This window comes from Halichoerus grypus, chromosome 3 (assembly GCF_964656455.1).
Source record: "Halichoerus grypus chromosome 3, mHalGry1.hap1.1, whole genome shotgun sequence".
NCBI lineage: Eukaryota > Metazoa > Chordata > Mammalia > Carnivora > Phocidae > Halichoerus > Halichoerus grypus.
Window position 1 is genome coordinate 43,534,628 of NC_135714.1, and position 20,041 is coordinate 43,554,668.

The 20,041-nt window shown below is 33.8% G+C and overlaps 1 protein-coding gene across 23 annotated transcripts in view; it reads right to left on the reverse strand.

Annotated features, from left to right (window-relative positions):
* Positions 1-20,041, reverse strand: part of CLOCK (clock circadian regulator) — a 142,399-nt gene that overhangs the window by 114,169 nt on the left and 8,189 nt on the right. For 7 of the 23 annotated variants that reach the window (XM_078068655.1, XM_078068641.1, XM_078068635.1 and 4 more), the window contains exon 3: positions 5,440-5,483. The exons of the other annotated variants lie outside the window; for them this stretch is intronic. The gene's annotated coding sequence lies outside the window, so the exon portion shown is untranslated. The remainder of the gene's footprint in view (positions 1-5,439; positions 5,484-20,041) is intronic. 23 annotated transcript variants of the gene reach the window in all.

A 20,041-nucleotide genomic window follows, 5' to 3' on the forward strand; every position in this document is an offset into this window, starting at 1 on the left:
AAGAAGTCAGTCTCAGCATCATTTTTTTTTTTTAAGATTTTATTTATTTATTTATTTGAGAGACAGAGAGAGAGCAAACATGAACAGGGGGAGAGGGAGAAGAGGACTCCCCGCTGAGCACGGAGCACAACATCTTTAATTACTAACAGCTACCAAGCACTTTACTATGTGTGAAGCCCTGTTATAAGTGATTTACATATGTATTAACTAACTCAATCCTCACGTTCCTATGAAGTAGGTACTTTTATGACCCTGTATTTCCAGTATGATTTTATGAAACTATCCAATCATGGCCATTAATTCTTATTAACAATTAAAGTTAAAATGATCAGAAACATTAACATTTCTCACCACAATATTAAAAGCATTTTCATTACCCTTCTACCAGAGAAGTACCATTTTAAATATCAATTAACAAAAATAAAAGACATTAATTTGGTTATTTTTTTTTAAAACTAGCAGTTCTATTAGGGAAAGAGTTTGGGAAATCCAGTTCTTATTCATTCACTCACTATGGTATGTTCTACATATCCAGTAGTAAGAGAAACACACCAAATTCCTGCCCTCATGGAGTTTTAGGCATTGAAATACAATGATGTTTGACACTCCTGGGCAATTACATTTTTGCAACATATCCTAAGTTTTTTTGAATGAATGAAGAACCAACAACCACACAGACAAAATCTGATGCAACAGAAGAGAATCAAAACTTGAGGGAAGTGGATTGTGAGTAAAAATATACACATGTTAAAAGAGGGAGAGAGAGAATAAGAAACTGTTCCACTGAGGAGTATACTCAGGAAGAATGAAAAAGAATCCTCACTCAAAGAGAGCATAGAGAAATAGTAATAATCAGTGCACAGTGATAAAGGTCCTTAAGGAAGTTAACAGTAATGAAAATAAAATGTATATGAATATTATGCAGCATTAGACTCAAGACTATAATCTAGTGATGAAAGATTAAACCTTAATCCAGCAGTCTTCACACTGGGGACCAGATGGTTTTAAGGGAATCAATTTCCAGATCCTTAATTTCCAGAATTACCAACCATTTACTAGAATTAATATCAAGGTCAGAGCATTATACTTGTTTCTCCTTTCCTACACGCTACATTTCCTACACTCTACATTTTATAATCCTCCTTCTTCCAGTTCACAAGAGAAAGATCTCTCAAACATCTAAAATCTCACTACAATGCATTTCCTTGAATTGTAAAAACATCCAAAACACCAAAGAAGTAATCTGAAATACTGGTATCAGGGGAACACCCTTAATGGAAGCACCATATTTCTAAGGTGGTTTTGTCTTTCCCTATCCCTTACACTTCTGTTAATGATAATACCTGACATTAAAAAGGAGGTATTTTGGCCCAAATGGGCTGCTACAACTTTGGGAGGTGAGAATAAGAAAAACTTTTGATTAAGAAGCTCACATGAGAGAGAATCCAATGAAAACAGTGATGATAAATATTGAAGAGTGTTATAATTTAGTTCATCCAGGTAAAAAGCTTATGACTAGACTCCTTATATAACTTATCTAGAATTATTTAGAATTCAAGATCTGGAAAGCATCTTGAATTAGAATTCAAGATCTGTACTTTCACAATTTTCAAAAAAACGACAAAGAAATTAGTACACTCTGTCAGCCACCTGTGTCTTTTATCTGTGAACTGAAGATACTTTACATGGATTTAACGAGTTGAAAAGAGCACTTATCGAAAGAAAAGAAAAAGAGAGCTCTTACTTCTGTCAAATCAACAGCATGTTTTCAAGTAAAAGTAGCAAACACCAAAGTTAGTGTTTTATATTCTTTATTGAGAAACAGTTTTATTAACTTTTGTCGAAAGAATACTGGACACAGTAAATCCTTTTTTTTTTTTTTTTTTTAAGATTTTATTTATTTGACAGAGAGACACAGTGAGAGAGGGAACACAAGCAGGGGGAGTGGGAGAGGGAGAAGCAGGCTTCCTGCCCGATGTGGGGCTCTATCCCAGGACCCTGGGACCATGACCTAAGCCGAAGGCAGACACTTAAGGACTGTGCCACCCAGGCGCCCCCATATATTTTTTCTAATCTGGACAAGCCTTCATACTGTCACATATCAACCAATTCTTTGCTCAGTTTTTCATCCCTATGTGAACTTATTAGATACACATTAATTTATCAGGAATATGCTGTATATTCTATTATAAATGATATACTTAATAAAAAGTTATCAATAATCTTTTGTAAACCTCATAATATCCTAATATCTTTTCTTTTTATTATTAATTTCCACAAAAACCAGTCTCATTCTAACATAAGTAATATTCATCCGTGGATACATAAATTCCATGAAAAGAGAATCCCCTCTAAAGAGATGCATGTTTTTTTGTTTAAAAAGAGATTCATGTTGTTTTTATGTTTAAAAACTATTTAATAAGCAAAATCAAGAATATATTTATATCATAATCATAGTAATTATAATTTAGAAGAAAATTCTTTCTTTAACACTTAGACCATTATGGTAAAGTTAATAAACATTTTAAATTTCAATTTACATTCATATTTTTGATGCCCAGAAACACTTTTCAAGTGCTGAAAAAAAAAAAGAACTGCCAACCCAGAATCCTGTATCCAGACAAAATTTGCTTCAGGAAAGAGAGGGAAATTAAAACACCCACAAATGAAGGAAAACTAAGGAAATCTGTCACCAGTAGACCTACCCTAGAACAATAGCTACAGGAGGTTCTTCAAACATAAAAAAAATGATAAAAGAAGGAGTATTGGAAAATCAGGAAGAATGGAAAGAATAGAATATGGGTAAATACAATAGACTTTCCCTCTCTTTTATTATTTTTGATGGCTTAAGCAAAAATGATGACACTGTGTGATATGGTTCTCAAAATATGCAGAAAAAATATAAAAGGCAATATATTAGAAATGGAGGGGGGATAAAGGGACTTAACAACCAGCAGGCTACAATAAATTATGTATACATAAAATAATATCTAGAGCAACCACAAAAAAGCTATTCAAAGAGATACAATCAAAACATGATAGATCAATCAAGATGGAATCCCAAAAGTTCAACTAACCCACAGGTTTCTTTCTTTGTCCTTCTACTACTACTACTACTACTACTACTACTACTATCACTACTAAAAAGGTAGTTAAAGCACAAGATATTCTATTCCCAAGCAGGATGGGTGCCCATCAAGTTTGAGAACACTGATGAGTCACATCCTCTAGGAGTAGAATTTTGAAAGCACTTATCAGCTTTGACATTACCCTCATACATTGCTGGTGGGAGTATAAGTTGGTACAAATTTAGAACAATGTATCAGTATCTTAACAAAATTACAAATGTCTAACCCTTTGGTCCAGCAATATAGTGGGTTATAAACAACATTTTTAAAAATAAAACAGGATAAGGAAAAAAAAGTTAAAATATAAGACTCTGAGTAATGGTAAGGGTACTTACCAAAACTTTCGTTTCAGATATGTTTATGAGTATGTATGTGTGTACACACACACACGGTCATAAAATAAAATGTATTTCTTATTATAGGTTGTGGCCAAAGAAATTTAGAAGCCATTGTTTCAGCTCAAAAAAGACAGCCTTGGGGCGCCCGGGTGGCTCAGTCCTTAAGTGTCTGCCTTCGGCTTGGGTCATGATCCCAGGGTCCTGGGATCAAGCCCTGCATCCGGCTCCCTGCTCTGCAGGAAGTCTGCTTCTCCCTCTCCCACTCCCCCTGCTTGTGTTCCCTCTCTCGCTGTGTCTCTGTCAAATAAAATCTTAAAAAAAAAAAAAAAAAAAAGCCTTGGGCAAAGGTACAAGCTGACACTTTGGGAAGAAAGGGTTCATGCCAGGATATGAAGAAGTTAAAGGGAAGTAAGGCATATAAGGAGACAAAGCAAACACAAGCCAGTACATTAACAAGCTATATAGAGCCATGAGAAAACTTGGATTGTTCAAGGTAAATACATGGGAGAAGAGGAAAGGAGAGAATTTATCTGACCAAAGAGACAGAAGAATCCAGCAAAGTTGTCCCATGGGTGTTAATTTTTAAACAGAATTCCAAGTATTTCTTGTTTTCCTCAATGACATTATTTTCTTTGTTAACTTTTATAAAGCAAATTTTAAATTATCTATGTGGCTTACATCTGTGGTTCACATTACATTTCTCTCAGACAATGCTGGTTTGGACCTGAAGAGCTATTTTTCTCTTTGCATTCATCTGCTGATTTGTCAAAGGGATGTGAGACATCTTCCACTGTCATTTTTCTTCTCTTAACCATTTTGGACAGAAATGAAAACTTCTGAATTCTCAACTGCATTCAATGAAAATTAAAAGGGAGCCTACAAAGGATGGTGTGTCTTCAGGCTTCTTTTATAACTTGTTGAAATATGATGCAATAACTTGGGTAATACAAAAAAATTAAAATAAAAACTGAAAAAATGACAATTTCCTCCCATATTCTATCATCCAATGTGATTCCACCATTCTGATATTTTTCATATCTTTTTAGGAGAGATGGAAATAGCTGATAAGTCATAATGAAATAAATCTTAGAATGATGAAATAATAAATGTTTAAATATAAATGAATATAATGCAAGACAGAATAAGTTCTAGTTAACTTAAAAACAGTAAATTTTGCCTTTCTTCTTTGGAAGACCTCTAAGAAAGAGTAACACTCATGAAATACTAGTCCTTACAAATAGCTAGAAACGCTATTTAAAAAAGTATAAAATTAAAGCCAATGGATATTGATGATATATTAAGGGCCAATCAAAAATTGGTAAATAAAAGAGAATTAATCATGCACTTCTCTTGCCTGTCCTGTCAAACCATATCTCAAGGAAGCCAAAGAGACCTAACTGGTAAGAGGGCTAGTCCTTCAAAGAATTTCAGCTAATAAGAACAAAATAAATGACACAAATAGATGGGCAATAATCATGAATAGATTTTAAACAATTAGGAGAAAAAGTGATAGTGAATTTCACAATGGATCAGAGTGTCACCAACTGCATGCACTAATCAAACTAAGCATCTCCAAAAGTGAGACAACCAAATATTAAGTACCTCCTGATGTAATATGTAATACATAGTACTATTTATAAAATATTCTTGTTGAAAAAGAGTCAAAATAGGATCAAACCTTTAGATCATATATATTTTTTTTTAACATTTTTCTTTTCGTTTTTTTTTTTTTTAAAGATTTTGACAGAGAGAGCACAAGCAGAAGGAGAGAGAGGGAGAAGCAGGCTCCCTGCTGAGCAGGGAGCCCGATGTGGGACTCGATCCCAGGACCCTGGGATCATGACCTGGGCCGAAGGCAGCCGCTTAACCGACTGAGCCACCCAGGCATCCCTAGATCATATATTCTTAACTGGAGCAATATCACACTCAACAGGTAAAAAGATCTTAAATAATAAATTAAAACAGTTTCTTACCCTCCAAAGCACAACACTATGATCTGTCCCCTGGGTCTCAGGAGCTGGATAATTAAAAAAAAAAAAAAAAATTCTAAAAAGGCCCTTTTAAAGGGACAATAATGAAAAAAGAAAACAAAAAGTTAATAAACACTGCTTTGGATCAAACTTCCGGTTTACATTAATACTGGAAGAAAATAAATAAAATGACATCAGGAAAAAGCAATCAGACAAATCCAGAATGTGAAATATTCTATAGAACAACTGATCCAGTTCCTTCAACATGGAGGGAAAAAAGGTAAAGGCAGGGGGAGGAGAGGGCCCATCCGTTGTTCTAAAATTTAAAAAGACTCAAAGTCTTTAGTTTTAGAAATATACTTAGAAATACTTACAGATCAATGACACATGGAATATGCTTCAAGAAAATATTAGGAAAGAAGTGAGAGTATAGACGAAAAAAGACCCAATTATTAAAGCTGGGTGACACATTTCCATCTGTCATTTCATTATTCTATTCTGTATACTGTTGTATAGTTTAAAATATTCCATTTAAACAAAATCATGAATTATTTGAGGAAGATTTTACTTTCTTAAGAAATTAGAGAAAAAAATTAGAGAACTATATATACACAATAAAAAACAGCAGCTAAAAAAAGAACATAATAAATAAGTTTATCAATTAACCCTGGAAGAATCAGATTATTTAGGGTACAGAAGAAAAGTCAAAAACAAAACAAAATCTCAAGACATTCCTGAATAAACTGCACTGTGTGAAACAAAACCAGGATGCTATATATTTAACAAACAATAATACAGATTTTGCTACACCAATAACTGTTATAAACGCTTTACAAATATAAACTCCTTTACCCACAAACTAGTTATTATCTTCATTTTGGTCACATTAAGTGACCTAAGATTATTAACTGGTGGAGCTGGGATCTAAACCCAAACAGTCTGGCAGTCTAGTTCTATTGCATAAGCTTGTAACTACTCTACCATGTTGCCTTTTGAAATGATACAAGCAGAAAATAAATAAAGCTACTGGAGTATTAACAATGTGTTTACAGACATTCACAGAAAGGCAGAAAGATATAGTTGAAGCAATCTGTCAGGATACATAATAAAAAAGAAGAGGTAGAAAACATAAGAAGAGATGAAAGATGTAACATCAATCCAGAAAGCCAACATTCTATTGGCAGGCATTCAAAATGAGAGAACACAGAAAACCAAGAAATATTACCAAAGAAATAACAAAAGAACATTTCCCACCTGAAGGAAGACACATGCATTTTAACCACAAAGGGCCCACCAACTCCAAAGAGTCCAGTGAGAAGGACAAAAATAATTCACACCTAGACAAATAACTAAGATTCCAGAACTACAAAGATAAGATACTGAAGCTTCCAGAGAGGAAAGGAGTCCTTTAGAAAGTAACAAGTCTCAGAACAACATCAGACTTCTTACCATCTTGACCCAGAGAAAATAGAGCAAAACCCTCAAGGTCTGAGGGAAAATTAATCTGAATCTAAATTTCTACACCCAGCCAAACTATCAAGCAATTATGAGCCAGGCCAAAGCCGTTTGAAGACAGCAAGAATTTAGAACCTTGTACATTGAATTTAATTATAAGTACCTTGGATACAGAAGTTAATTTAGGATACATTCCAGCAAGAGGGAGAATGCCATGAAAGAGACATATGTGGGATATAAGAAACAGTAAATCTAACCCAGAATGCAGGAATACCTTTGAATGAAAGATATACAGACTTCCAAACCTATCAAGACTAAAGCAGGCAGGAGGAGGGCTCTAAAAGAGATGTCTCCAGGACAACTAGAGATTCCATCCAACAAATAATAGATATTATGATTCAAAGCAGGAAACATGTAAGGATATGGTGAAGGTATTGTTTTCTCTATCAAGGAAAAACACAATTAAAGATGATAATGGCAGAAGATGAACAATATAAAGCAAACTAGTAAGATAAAGTCAGATTATAAAGCAAACTAGTAGTATGATTTTCAAAAACTTACTATTTGTAAGTAAAGATAATCAATCTAACATAGATATCAAATATTTTATTTTTTGAGTTCCATTAGCATCGTGACCTTGGACCCACTGAGAACAAAATTAACCCTAGCTCAATAATTAACTACAGCTTACTGTATTTAAAATCAACCTGACAAGCCTGAATTCTTCTCATTACAAAACAGAACATAAATGTTACATTATAAACCTACCCAAATACAAAAGATAGGAATGGAAATGAAGGAGCAGAAGACACAAGATGAAGAAAGGGATAAAAGTCCTGATGTCCTTTTTTATTATTATTTAAAGATTTTATTTTTAAGTAATCTCTACACCCCATATGGGGCTCAAAATCACAACCTGCAAGAGTCACATGCTCTACCAACTGAGCCAGCCAGGTACCCCAGAAGTCCTAGTGTTCTTATCTTACATAGTAGGGATTTAAAATACAATATCTAAGGAATTCAAATATTTTATTTACAGTTGCAAAAATAATAAAAGAACTAAATATAGTAAGTTTTAAACTTTGGAATACAGAGAGAAAAGAGAAGATTAAAGACAGTATAAATAAGCTAAATCCTCATCTTTTTTTAGCAGGAAGTGAAGAGACACAACTGAAAGTTAATCAAGAAATAAAAGCAGATCCCAAAGGAAGAAAAGCCCAGGACCACATGGCTTCACAGGAAAATTCTCTAAAGCATTTAAAGATCCTCCTCAAACTCTTCCAAAGAATTAAAGAGGAGGCAACATTTCCAAACCCCTTCTATGAGGCCAGCATTACCCTGACACCAAAACCAGAAAAAGACACAACAAGAAAATTACAGAGTAATATCCCTGATGAATACGGATGTAAAAATCCTCAACAAAATACTAAGAAACCAAATTCAACAGCACATTAAAAGGATTATGTACTATGATCAAGTGGTATGTATACCTAGAATGCAAGGATGGTTCAACATATGAAAATCTATCAGTATAATACACATTAAGAGAATGAAGGGGAAAACACACATGAACATCTCAAGTGATGCAGAAAAAGCATCCAACAAAATTACCCTTTCCCAATAAAAACACTCAGTAAGCCAGGAATAGAACTACCTCAACATAATAAAGGCCTAATATGAAATGTCCATGGCTAACATCATACTCAACAATGAAAAACTGGAAGCTTTTCCTCTAAGATTAGGAACAAGGCATCCCTTCTATTCAACACAGTGCTGGAAGTCCTAGCTAGAGCAATTAGGCAAGAAAAGAAATAAAAGGCATCTAAATAGGGAAGGAAAAAATAAAAATTTACGTCTTTTCACAGTAACATATATGTACAAAACCCTAATGATCCTACACCCACCAGAAAACTGCTAACACCAATAAATGATTTCAGCAAAGCTGCATAATATAAAATTGACAAAAATCAGTTAGTTATGTTTCTACACACTACAATGAGCAATTTGGAAATTGGAAATTAAGAAAGCAACTACATTTACAAAAGCATCAAAACAAATAAAATACTTAAGAAATAAACTTAACCCAACTTGGAGAAAAACTTGTACACTGAAAACTACAAAATACAGCTGAAAGAAATCAAAAATACAAATAAATGGAAAGATACTCTAAATATTTATGAATTGCTTCCTATGACTAGTGGCTACTATTGTTCAGCACTGTTATGGTACTTCCATCACCACAGGAAGTGCTATAAAACAAGCCTGGTAGAAATTATAGTGTAACAAAACTAGAAAATTAACAATAAAAAATGTTAAAAGGCTCTCTACCTTGTAAATTATGTGTCTGTTTTCGTTTTCTATTTTTCATATTCCTTACTATTTCTTTGTTGCTATACTGTTGGTATTTATTGAGTGCAAAGTATATTTTGTCTATAAAGTTTCTTTCCATTTACTAAAATAAGTTTTATTCTGACTCATCTGCCCTTTCCATGTTACTTTTGTTTACTTTTTTGGCAGTTTTACCTAAAGCCTGTGCCAATTTTTTTTTTTTTAATTTTAATTTCACATCACTTTTTTTAATAGGAACTTGCATTAGTTTCCTAGGGCTGCCAAAACTAAGGACTACAAACTGGGTGGCTTAAAACAACAAATAGTTATTCTCTCACAGATGAGGTATGTGCCTTCTATACTTTGTTGAGAGTTTTTATCTTGAAAGAATGTTTAACTTTATCAAATGCTTTTCCTGTATCCAATAATAATCGTGATTTCTTTCATTCTATTAATGTTGGGTATCGCCTTCACTGACTCGTGTATGTTGAATCATTTTTTTTCTTAAGATTTTATTTATTTTTTTGACAGAGACACAGTGAAAGAGGGAACACAAGCAGGGGGAGGGGGAGAGGGAGAACAGGCTTCCCGCTGAGCAGGGAGCCGGATGCGGGGCTCGATCCTAGGACCCCGGGATCACGACCTGAGCCGAAGGCAGACACCTAACCAACTGAGCCACCCAGGCGCCCCTGTTGAATCATTCTTGTACCCCAAGGATATATCCCACTTGAAGATGGTATACGAACCTCTTAATGTGCCACTGAATTCAGTTTGCTAGGATTCTGTTGAGAATTTCTGCATCTATATTCCTCAAGAATATTGGGTTTTCTTGTAGTATCCTAATCCAGCTTTGGTATCAGGATAATGCTTGTCTTACGAGTTTTGGAGTGCTCACTCCTTCCTCTTCTATTTTTTGGAAGAGTGTTAAGCCTGGTGTTAATTATTCTTCAAATATTTGGTAGAACACACCAGTGAAACCTGATCCTGGGGTTTTCTTTATTGGCAGGTTTTTGATTACTATATTTCAGTCTCCCTACTTTCTACTTCATGATTCAATCTTAGTAGGTTATATGTTTCTAGGAACTTACCCATTTCTTCTAGGCTAACTGATTTGCTGGCATATAATTGTTCATAGTAGGCTCATGATCCTTTCCATTTCTGTTGTATCAGTTGTAATGTTTCATTTCTGATTTTGAGTCTTTTTTTCTTAGTCTAGCTAAAGGTCTGTCAAGTCTATCTTTTCAAAAAATCAACTATTAGTTTCCTTCATCTTTTATATTGTTGTCCCAGTCTCTAGTTCATTTATCTCTGCTCTCAACTTTGTTTTCTTCCTTCTGCTAACTTTGGGCCTAGTGTGTTCTTTTTCTAGTTCCTTGAAGTGTAATTATGTTGTTTATTTGTGTTTCTTAATCTAAGGTATTTATCACTATGAACTTCCCTATTAAAACTGCTTTTGCTACATCCCATGTGTTTTGGTGTGTTTCCATTTTTAAGGGATACAGTTTACTCTTGAACACCACAGATTTGAATTGCACAGGTCCATTTACACATGGGTTTATATATATATACGCATACATATATACACACACATATATAGTACTATAAATTTTCCATATAATTTTCTTAATAACATTTTTCCCTAGCTTACTTTATTGTAAGAATATAGTATATAACACACAAAACATACAAAATGTTTTTTACTTTAATTTTATTGTTATGTTAGTCACCATACAGTACATCATTAGTTTTTGATGTAATGACCCATGATTCATTCTTTTCGTATAACACCCAGTGCTCCATGCAATACGTGCCCTCCTTAATCTATACCTTCAAAGCCATCCCGATCAAAATTCCAATGACATTTTTCCAAGTGCTGGAACAAACAATCCTAAAATTTGTATGGAATCAGAAAAGACCCCGAATCACCAAGGAAATGTTGAAAAGGAAAAACAAAGCTGGGGGCATCATGCTGCCTGATTTCAAGCTGTATTACAAAACCGTGACTGCTAAGACAAAATATGTTTTAATCAACTGCTTATGTTGACCGGAAGGTTTCTTTTTGGTCAACAGTAGGCTATTAGTAATGTTTTTAGGAAGCCAAAAGTTATACCTGGATTTTGGACTATGCGGGATTTTCAACCCTGTGTTGTTCAAGGATCAACTGTATTTTGATTTCTCTTTTACTTTCTTTAACCCATTGATTGTTCAGGTGGGTGTTATTTCCACACAACTGTGAATTTTCCAGTTTTCCTCCTGTTGTTTCTGATTTTATTCCACCGTGGTTGGAAAAGATACTTGATATGAAATTAATCTTCCTACATTTGCTAAGGCTTATTTTGTGACTTAAGATATGCTCTAAAGAGTGTTCCATGTACACTTGAGAAAAATGTGTATCCTGCTGCTGTTGGGTGGAATGTTCTGTTCTACGTGTAAGGTATATTTCATGTCCAGTGTTTCCTTATTTTGTGTCAAGATGATCTAGCCACTGTTGAAAGTGGGGTATCGAAGTCCCCTACGATTATTGGATTGCTATTTCTCTCGATTATCTGTTATTTTCTTAATATGTTTAGATGCTCAAATGCTGAGTACATATATAATTGTGATATCCTCTTAATGAATCAACCCCTTTTTCATTTTATGACTTTGTCTCTTGATACAGTTTTTTACTTAAAATCTATTTTGCCTGATATAAGTATAGCTACCCCTGCTTTCTTTGGTTTCCATTTGCATAGATTATCTTTTTCCATCCCTTCAATTTGAGCCTACATGTGTCCCTAATGCCAAAACGAGTCTCTCGTAGGCAGCCTATAGTTGGGTCTTGTTTTTTAATCCAGTCAGCCACTCTATGCCTTTTGATTTGGAAATTTAATCCATTTGTATTAAATTACTGATAGGTAAGAACTTACTAATGCCATTTTATTGTTTTCTGGCTGTTTCGTGTAGTCCCCTCATTCCTTTCTTCCTCTTCTGCTGTCTTTGTGAACTGATTTTCTGTAGTGGTATGTTTTGAATCCCTTCTCTAGCTTCTGTGAATGTACTGCAAGTTTTGCTTTGTGGTTGCCACAAGGCTTACATAAAACATCTTACAGGCATAACAGTCTATTTTAAGCTAACAATTTCGGTCACATACAAAAAATCCATTCTTTCATGCCCCCTCCCATATTTTATTTTTGATGTTGAATTTACTTTTTATGTGTCCATATAAATTGCTGCAGCTATAATTTTTAATTTTGCCCTCTAAACCTTTATACTAGTTTAGTGATTAACACATATTTTATCGTAAGAATACTGAATTTGATTATATACTTACTTTACCAACATGTTCTGTAATTCTCTAAGTTTTTACATTACTAAGTAGCATCCTTTCATTTCAGCTTGAAGAACTCCTCTCAGCATTTCTTGTAGGTCAGGTCTAGTGGTGACACCCTCAACTTTTTGTCTGTTTGGGAAAGTCTTTAGCTCTCCTTCAATCTTGAACAATTTTGCTAGGTAGTTTTCTTGGTTGGCAGGTTTTTCCTTTTGGCACTTTGAATAGATCATCCCACTTTGTTCTCGTCTGCAAAGTTTCTGCTGAGAAATCTGCTGACAGCCTTCTGGGGGCTCCCTTACATGGAAGCAATTTTTTTTTCCCCCTTGATGCTTCTAAACTTTTATGTTTGACTTTAACAGTCTTATAATGTCTTGGAGAAGATGATTCTTGGTTTGAAATTTTGGGGGACCTATTAGCTTCATGAACTTGGATGGCCAAATCTCTCCCTAGTTTTGGGAAGTTCTTAGCCATTATTTCTTTAAAAATTAGCATTCAGCTCCTTTCTTCCTCTCTTCCTCCAAGACTTCAATAATGAATAGTTTAATAGTATCTCATCATTCCACAGGCTTTCTTCACTCATTTTCATTCCCCTTTACTTTTGCTCTATCAAGTGACCTGTCATCATCTTTCTTCTGCTTGGCTGAATCTACTGTTGAATCTATTGAAATCTTCAGTTCAATCACTGTATTCTTCAACTTTAGAATTTGTTTATTTTAATGGTTTCTATTTCTTTTTTGAATTTTCTTTTTGAGAATTTGTTGGGTAATACTGTTTCTCTAAGCTAAGTGTTTATATTTAATCCCCATATGTTTAATTTTCTTATTTAAGTGTAAAGCTTACTTGAATTGTCAAACTACAATATATTGATAATTTCAGACTGTCAAACTGTAAAACCTGGCTTAGCCAGTCTATCTGGGAAATTGGGAAACAAATACTGTACCCATTCAACAAGTGACACTGTCTTGATATAGTCTGCCTATGTGTTTTCTAGTAATATTCTCAGATTACAGGGCAAAACTTCTTTTATTTTTCACCCTAACCCTTACCTATATTTCCTCTCCTGTAGTGACTTCATAAAAAGATGTAATAATATATCTTGAAAAAATAGAATAACTACAGCAGTTGTGAATAAATTATACAAAGTGGTACCTTAAATAATAACCAGTACCTTCATTTTACAAATTCTAAAAATTTCATAATTATTTGTCCTGTGTCCTTATTAAAGATGTCATTCCTTATATTTAAAATATTCCCTAGAAATTCCAAGAGAAAAATGCCTTTGAAATATATCATAAATCTTTAGAGGCTATGAGTACATGTTTTGATTTTTATTTCCTAATCCATTTAAGTGTGCTTTTATTGTTTGAAAGGTATTTATTTAAATTAAAAATCTTAAGGTGCTCCCAATCTTTTATTGACTACTGAAATCAAAATTAAGTATTCTTGTCATGTAAAGATAAGCTGTATATGCCCATCACAGAGAACTACTTGCTATCCTCATAAGTAGAAGAGACGACTAGGCTACTGGTACCTGAAAAAAAAAAATTGTACTTTCAGTGTAAATTATCTGTAATCAAATCTTAAGAGAACTAGAGTATTTTTCACTTTATACAAAGGAATGAAATCATATTTATTGTTTAATGGATAAAAAACTATTGTACAAGACAGTTTCTAGAGTGCTTTTATTTATCCTACCAATTTCTCAAAACTTACATATGATTGATATAATACATATACATGGTTTAAAAAGAAAATAGGACAAAAAGGCTTCTAATGGAAAGGCAGCCAGCCTATCTGTCCCTTACCTGCAGTCCTGCTGCCTAGAAACAATCACTTTGTATTTCACTTTTTATATTTATCTCCATAATTATAGGTAACATATCCTTGTCTTTATTATCAAATTATGTCTACTGACTCCCTGCCATGCAAGTGAATGATTTAGTTCACTTACATTACCTTCAATCTGCATTCTTTTCTCCTCATTCCAAAGTCAATCGATCCTATTGAGGCGTGTGAGACTAAGAGCTGAATTTAATTTTTATTTCATGTTAATTAAATTGCTAGATGTAGCTAGTAGCTACCACATTAGGTGGACAGCTCTGTATTACTCCTATCTTCTGGCATGTATTAAAGTTTTCTTTACAATCTAGTATTAGAATCAATTTTTGTATATGTTCTATAGGTGCTTGAGAAGGTATGGTGCCTATTTTCAAGGTAGAATTCAGCTTAACCTACAAATTTTGCTTATTAATTGTGGTACTGAGGTGTTCTATTGCCTTAAGGTTTTGTTCATTTGACACACTATGGTCTTCTACCAGTTATGGTTTTTGTGAATAAAACTCTAGTGTGCTTTTTGCCTTCTGATTATTAATTTTTTAATTATTTTTGTACAGATATTTGGTACTTCATTATAAAATGAAATGTTACAATTAGAGTACTCATCTTTGTATTGCTTAATTCCATCCTCTTTGTATTTTACAGAACAGTTTTCTGTTACTTTTAATAAGATTTTTATTACTGTACTAATGGACATCTTTATAATCCTATCCATATATAATGAACTTAGTCCTCTATTTCTTTATATGTTACCTTTTAGTTCTCTACTACAAGCTATGATTCAATGTGTTTATTTTTCCTCCTCCCTTTCTCATCACTATATTTCAACCAAACACATTAGCTTTCTTACTGTTTACCTTTCTACTGTTAGGTATACTTCTATTACTACACTTACTGATTTTAAATGCTATTGACTTCTAGTTATTTCATAGGCAGTAATTAGCATACTTGGCACACTTACTCAAGCTCCCACATTCTTTCCCCTTCTCCTTCTGAAATTGATAGTTGTTTCATTATTCATGTATGTAGCAGACTAAGGTCTGCTCAAATACTGACTTCTCACTAAAGACTTCTCTGTTCACCCAATTTAAAATTGTAAACCCTGCCTACCCCCCTCACATTCATATACTACGACCCCCTACAGCCTGATGGGTTTTTCTCCAATAGTACTAATGACCATCTAACATACTTAATGGTTTCTCATTTAGCTTCCTCCAGTTGGAATATAAGCTCCCCAAAGGCAGGGCTTTTTGCCTACTTTGTTCACTGCTATAACACCAGCAACTAGAACAGTACCTGGCACACAACAGATGCTCAATAAATGCTTGCTGAATGAAAAAGATAAAGTCCACTACTAAAAGTATATTAAAAACTATAAAAGCAATGCTGAGAGAAATTACAGGCCTAAATGAATGGAGAGGTTATACTGTGTTTGTGGATCAAAAGACTTGGTATTAAGATATCATTTCTAAAATGATCCATAGAGTCAATATAACCAATCACAATCCCAGTAGCCATTTTTATATGAGTGGCCAAGTTAATCTTAAAGTTCATATGAAATGAAAGGAATCTAAACAAAAACAATTTTGAAAAAGAAGCACAGTGCTAGAGAACTTCCATTACTAGACTTAAAGCTACAATCATCAAGACATTAAGATACCGATATAAGGATAGACATATAGATCCCTACATAAGACAGATTTCATAAAGACCCACACAAAATGGTTAGTTGATTTTTGACAAAAGCAGAAAGGTAATTGAGCAGAAAAAAGGATGATCTTTTCTCAACAAATGGTGTTAGAACAACTTCCCTATGTGGGGGGAAAATTTTCTTTAAAGAATCTCAACCCTTTCTTCATACTATAAAAAAATAACTTGAAATGAATCAGACTTAAACACAAAAGCTAAAACTATAAAACTTCTATAAGAAAACATGAGAAAAATCTTTGAGGTAGATAAGTATTTCTTTGAACATAAAATCTGAAGCATAAAAGAATTGATAAATTATATTTCATCAAAATTTAAAACTTCTCAAAGGGGCACCTGGGTGGCTCAGTCATTAAGCATGTGCCTTCAGCTCAGGTCATGATCCCAGGGTCCTGGATCGAGCCCCACATCGGGCTCCCTGCTCAGTGGGAAGCCTGCTTATCTGCCTCCCACTCCCCCTGCTTGTGTTCCCTCTCTCGCTGTGTCTCTCTCTGTCGAATAAATAAATCTTTAAAAAAATTTAAAAATAAATAAATAAATAAATAAAACTTTTCAAAGGCACCATCAAGAAAATAAAGGAAGGCACAGGTTGGGAGGTAACTTTCACAATTCTAACATCTGATAAGAACTTCATATCAAAATATACTAGAGAAAAAGAAGCTTTTATGTTTCAATAAGCAACCTATTTTTCTAAATGGGCAAAAGATTTGACCAGACATTTCACAAAAGAAAACACAGGAATGACCAATAAGCACATGAAAACATGCTCACTATCATTAGCTATTAGAAAAATGTAAATTGAAACCACAATGAGATATACCATTACACAATCACTAGAATGGCTAAAATTCAAAACAGTGACAATACCAAGTGTTGACAAAAATGTAGAGCAACAGAATCTCCTATTTCTGAGGAAGATATAAAGTTTCCCACTTGAGGAAACAGTTTGATGGTATCTTGTAAAGTTAAACATACAACCCAGCAATTCCATTCCTAGATGTTTGCCCAGGTGAAAAACCATGTCCAAAAATGTTTAGCAGTTTTGTTCAAGGACAAAAGTTGGAAGCAATCCAAACATCCACCAACTGACAGTTATAAACAAATTATGTCATATTCCATACAATGAAATAGTATTCAGCCATAAAAAGAAACAAACTATTGACAAGAGAAGTATCAAAAGCATTATGCTAAATGCAAGCCAGACCCAGAAGACAACATAAAGTATGACTTCTTTTATATTACGTTTGCAGAAAAGGCAAGAGTGTGTTAATAGAAAACAGATTAGTGGTTGCCAGTGGGGAGAGAATTTTTCAGGGTGACGGGAATTTTCGGTATCTTGATTGTGGTGGTGGATACAAGAACGCATCTGTCAAAATTCAGTAATACGTATACTTATATTGAGTAAACTTTACCACATATAAATAAATCCGAGCTTTAAGAAGTAAGCTAGGTCAAAAACTAAAATCCAACTACCTAATATACAATAAAATACTTAACACAAAATTGCTCATGGAAATTAAGTATTGTGTGTAGCTTTAAAAATAAGAAGTCCACATCCAGGTAAAATAGAATAGCTTACAGTAGGCTAATATTCTTGCCAAGAACAACTAGAAAAGCTACAAAAATCCTATTCTGCAGAAAGATGTGGAAAGAGAGAGAACAAGACAGTCTAAAATTCTAGGGAAGAAAGAATCTTTTAAAAGTGTTTAGATGATCTGCAGTTGTCACTGGGTATATTTCCTGATTATGAGCATGGGCTGGAGGCTGAAAACAGACTTGTCCTGTGCAAAACATTGATGCTAAAGAATCAAGAACTCAAAAGAGCTTTTCGTGTTCACACTGGGCTGGAGTAATAAAACTGGAAGACTGCAGGGACTTCAAGATCAAGGCTACTATCTCCACAAGGACATCTGCTTAATTTTAAAACTGTGTAGGGTAAGAAGGCTAAATAGTTAACTGAAAAAACTAAAAAACTTTGAAAAGCAAAGTGAAATTTCCCACCTTTGGCACTTCTAAGAGGACAAAGACCATCAGACTCTGAAGTGAAAGTCCTGGAAGACCATACTGTACAAATAAGGCAAATAAGAGGAAGAGTATCATCAAACTACTAAAATAGCAATCTAGCCTCCATATAAATTAAGATGATTGGCTCCCCATTCTACCTGCCTAGAAGAAAAAGGGGACCCTGTCTGGCAAAACATACTCAGTAATGCTTACTTTATTTTGTTTTTAATCACAACATCTGGTATTCAATAAAAGATTATAAAACAATCAACCAACTTGATCTAATTGCCATTTACATAACATCAGCCAATAACAACAGAAAATATATTCTTTTTCAAATGTACATATAACATTTACCAAGATAGACCATATTCTGGGCCATAAAACAAATCTCAATATAATTAAAAGGATCCAAGTCACATAAAGTATGTTCTCTAATCACAATGATACTAAATTAAAAATAACAGACCTCTGGAAAATCCTCAAATATCTAGAAACTAACACACTTCTAAATAATGTATTGGTCAAAGATGACACCAAAAAGCAAATTAGAGACTATTTTGAGCTGAATGAAAATGGAAAAATATATATACATAAAATTTTGTAAGCAGTACTTAGAGGGAAGTTCATAGCACACAGGGCACGGGGGAGGTGGAGAGGCAATCAATGACCTCAGCTTGTACCCTAAGAAACTAGAAAAAGAAAACAGACTAAAACCAAAATTAAAGAAAGAAAATAATGAAGTTCAGAGCAGAAGTAGGAAATAAACAACAACAAAATAGAGAAAACTGGCTAAACCAAAAGCAGATTCTTTGAGAACCTTAATAAAATTAATAAATCTCTAGCTAGACTGATCAAGTGAAAAAGAAGACACAGATTTAAAGTCCTACTGAATCTCTATGGATTATATATTTAATTCACTATAGATTCTATAGATATTTAAAGGATATTAAGATTATAAACAACTTTACCAATAAATTCTACAACAGAGATGAAATGGATAAGTTCCTTCAGAAACTTAGCATCGGGGGACACCTGGGTGCCTCTGTCAGTTAAGCATCTGCCTTCAGCTCAGGTCATGATCCCAGGGTCCTGGGATCGAGCCCCACATCGGGCTCCCTGCTTAGCAGAGAGCCTGCTTCTCCCTCTCCCTCTGCCTGCTGCTCTGCCTATCTGTGCTCCCTCGAACTCTGTGTCAAATAAATAAATAAAATCTTTAAAAAAAAAAAGAAAAAGAAAAAGACACTCAGCATGTGAAGAGCTACATACAACAACATGACCAATAACCAACAGAAAAACAAACCATATAAGCAGACCAGTAGAAGATGCAAATACTAGAACAGACAAGCATTTAAGTAACTAATCAATATATTCAGGAGAATTGGAGTATTAAAAATCTATAAAATAGGATTAATGCTCTAGCACTCAAAATCACAACGTAAAATTAAGAATACAATAGATCTGTTTCAACAAAAGAGAAAATAGTTTTACTAATGGAATAAGGGTCAATAGAAGATACCCAAGTAAAATACTGAGAAAAAATTTAAGAGATGTGTGGAACATGATCATTGACTTGTAATATGTCTAAATTAGAATCTGAAAAGAGGGAAACAGAAGCAATATTTGAAGAGGAATAACAGAACATCCTCAAATTAAAAGGCATCAAACTATTAATTCCAAAAGCTCTATGAACATAAAACAAAATACTATACAAAGCACACCTCAACACACTATAGTCAAACAGCTAAAACACTAAGACAAAATGTAAGAAACCTGCATTATTGGGGAATGATAGAAGTAGTCATTTGTACTATAAGTATACTTGTTATAATCTCTGGAATAACCACTAAAGATATAATGAAAAAAATATATAACTCACAAACAAATAGGAGGAAAAAAACAATAAAAATAACTCCAAAGAAAGCAAAACAGAAGGGATAAAAAGGAATGAAAGCAGATGATTCA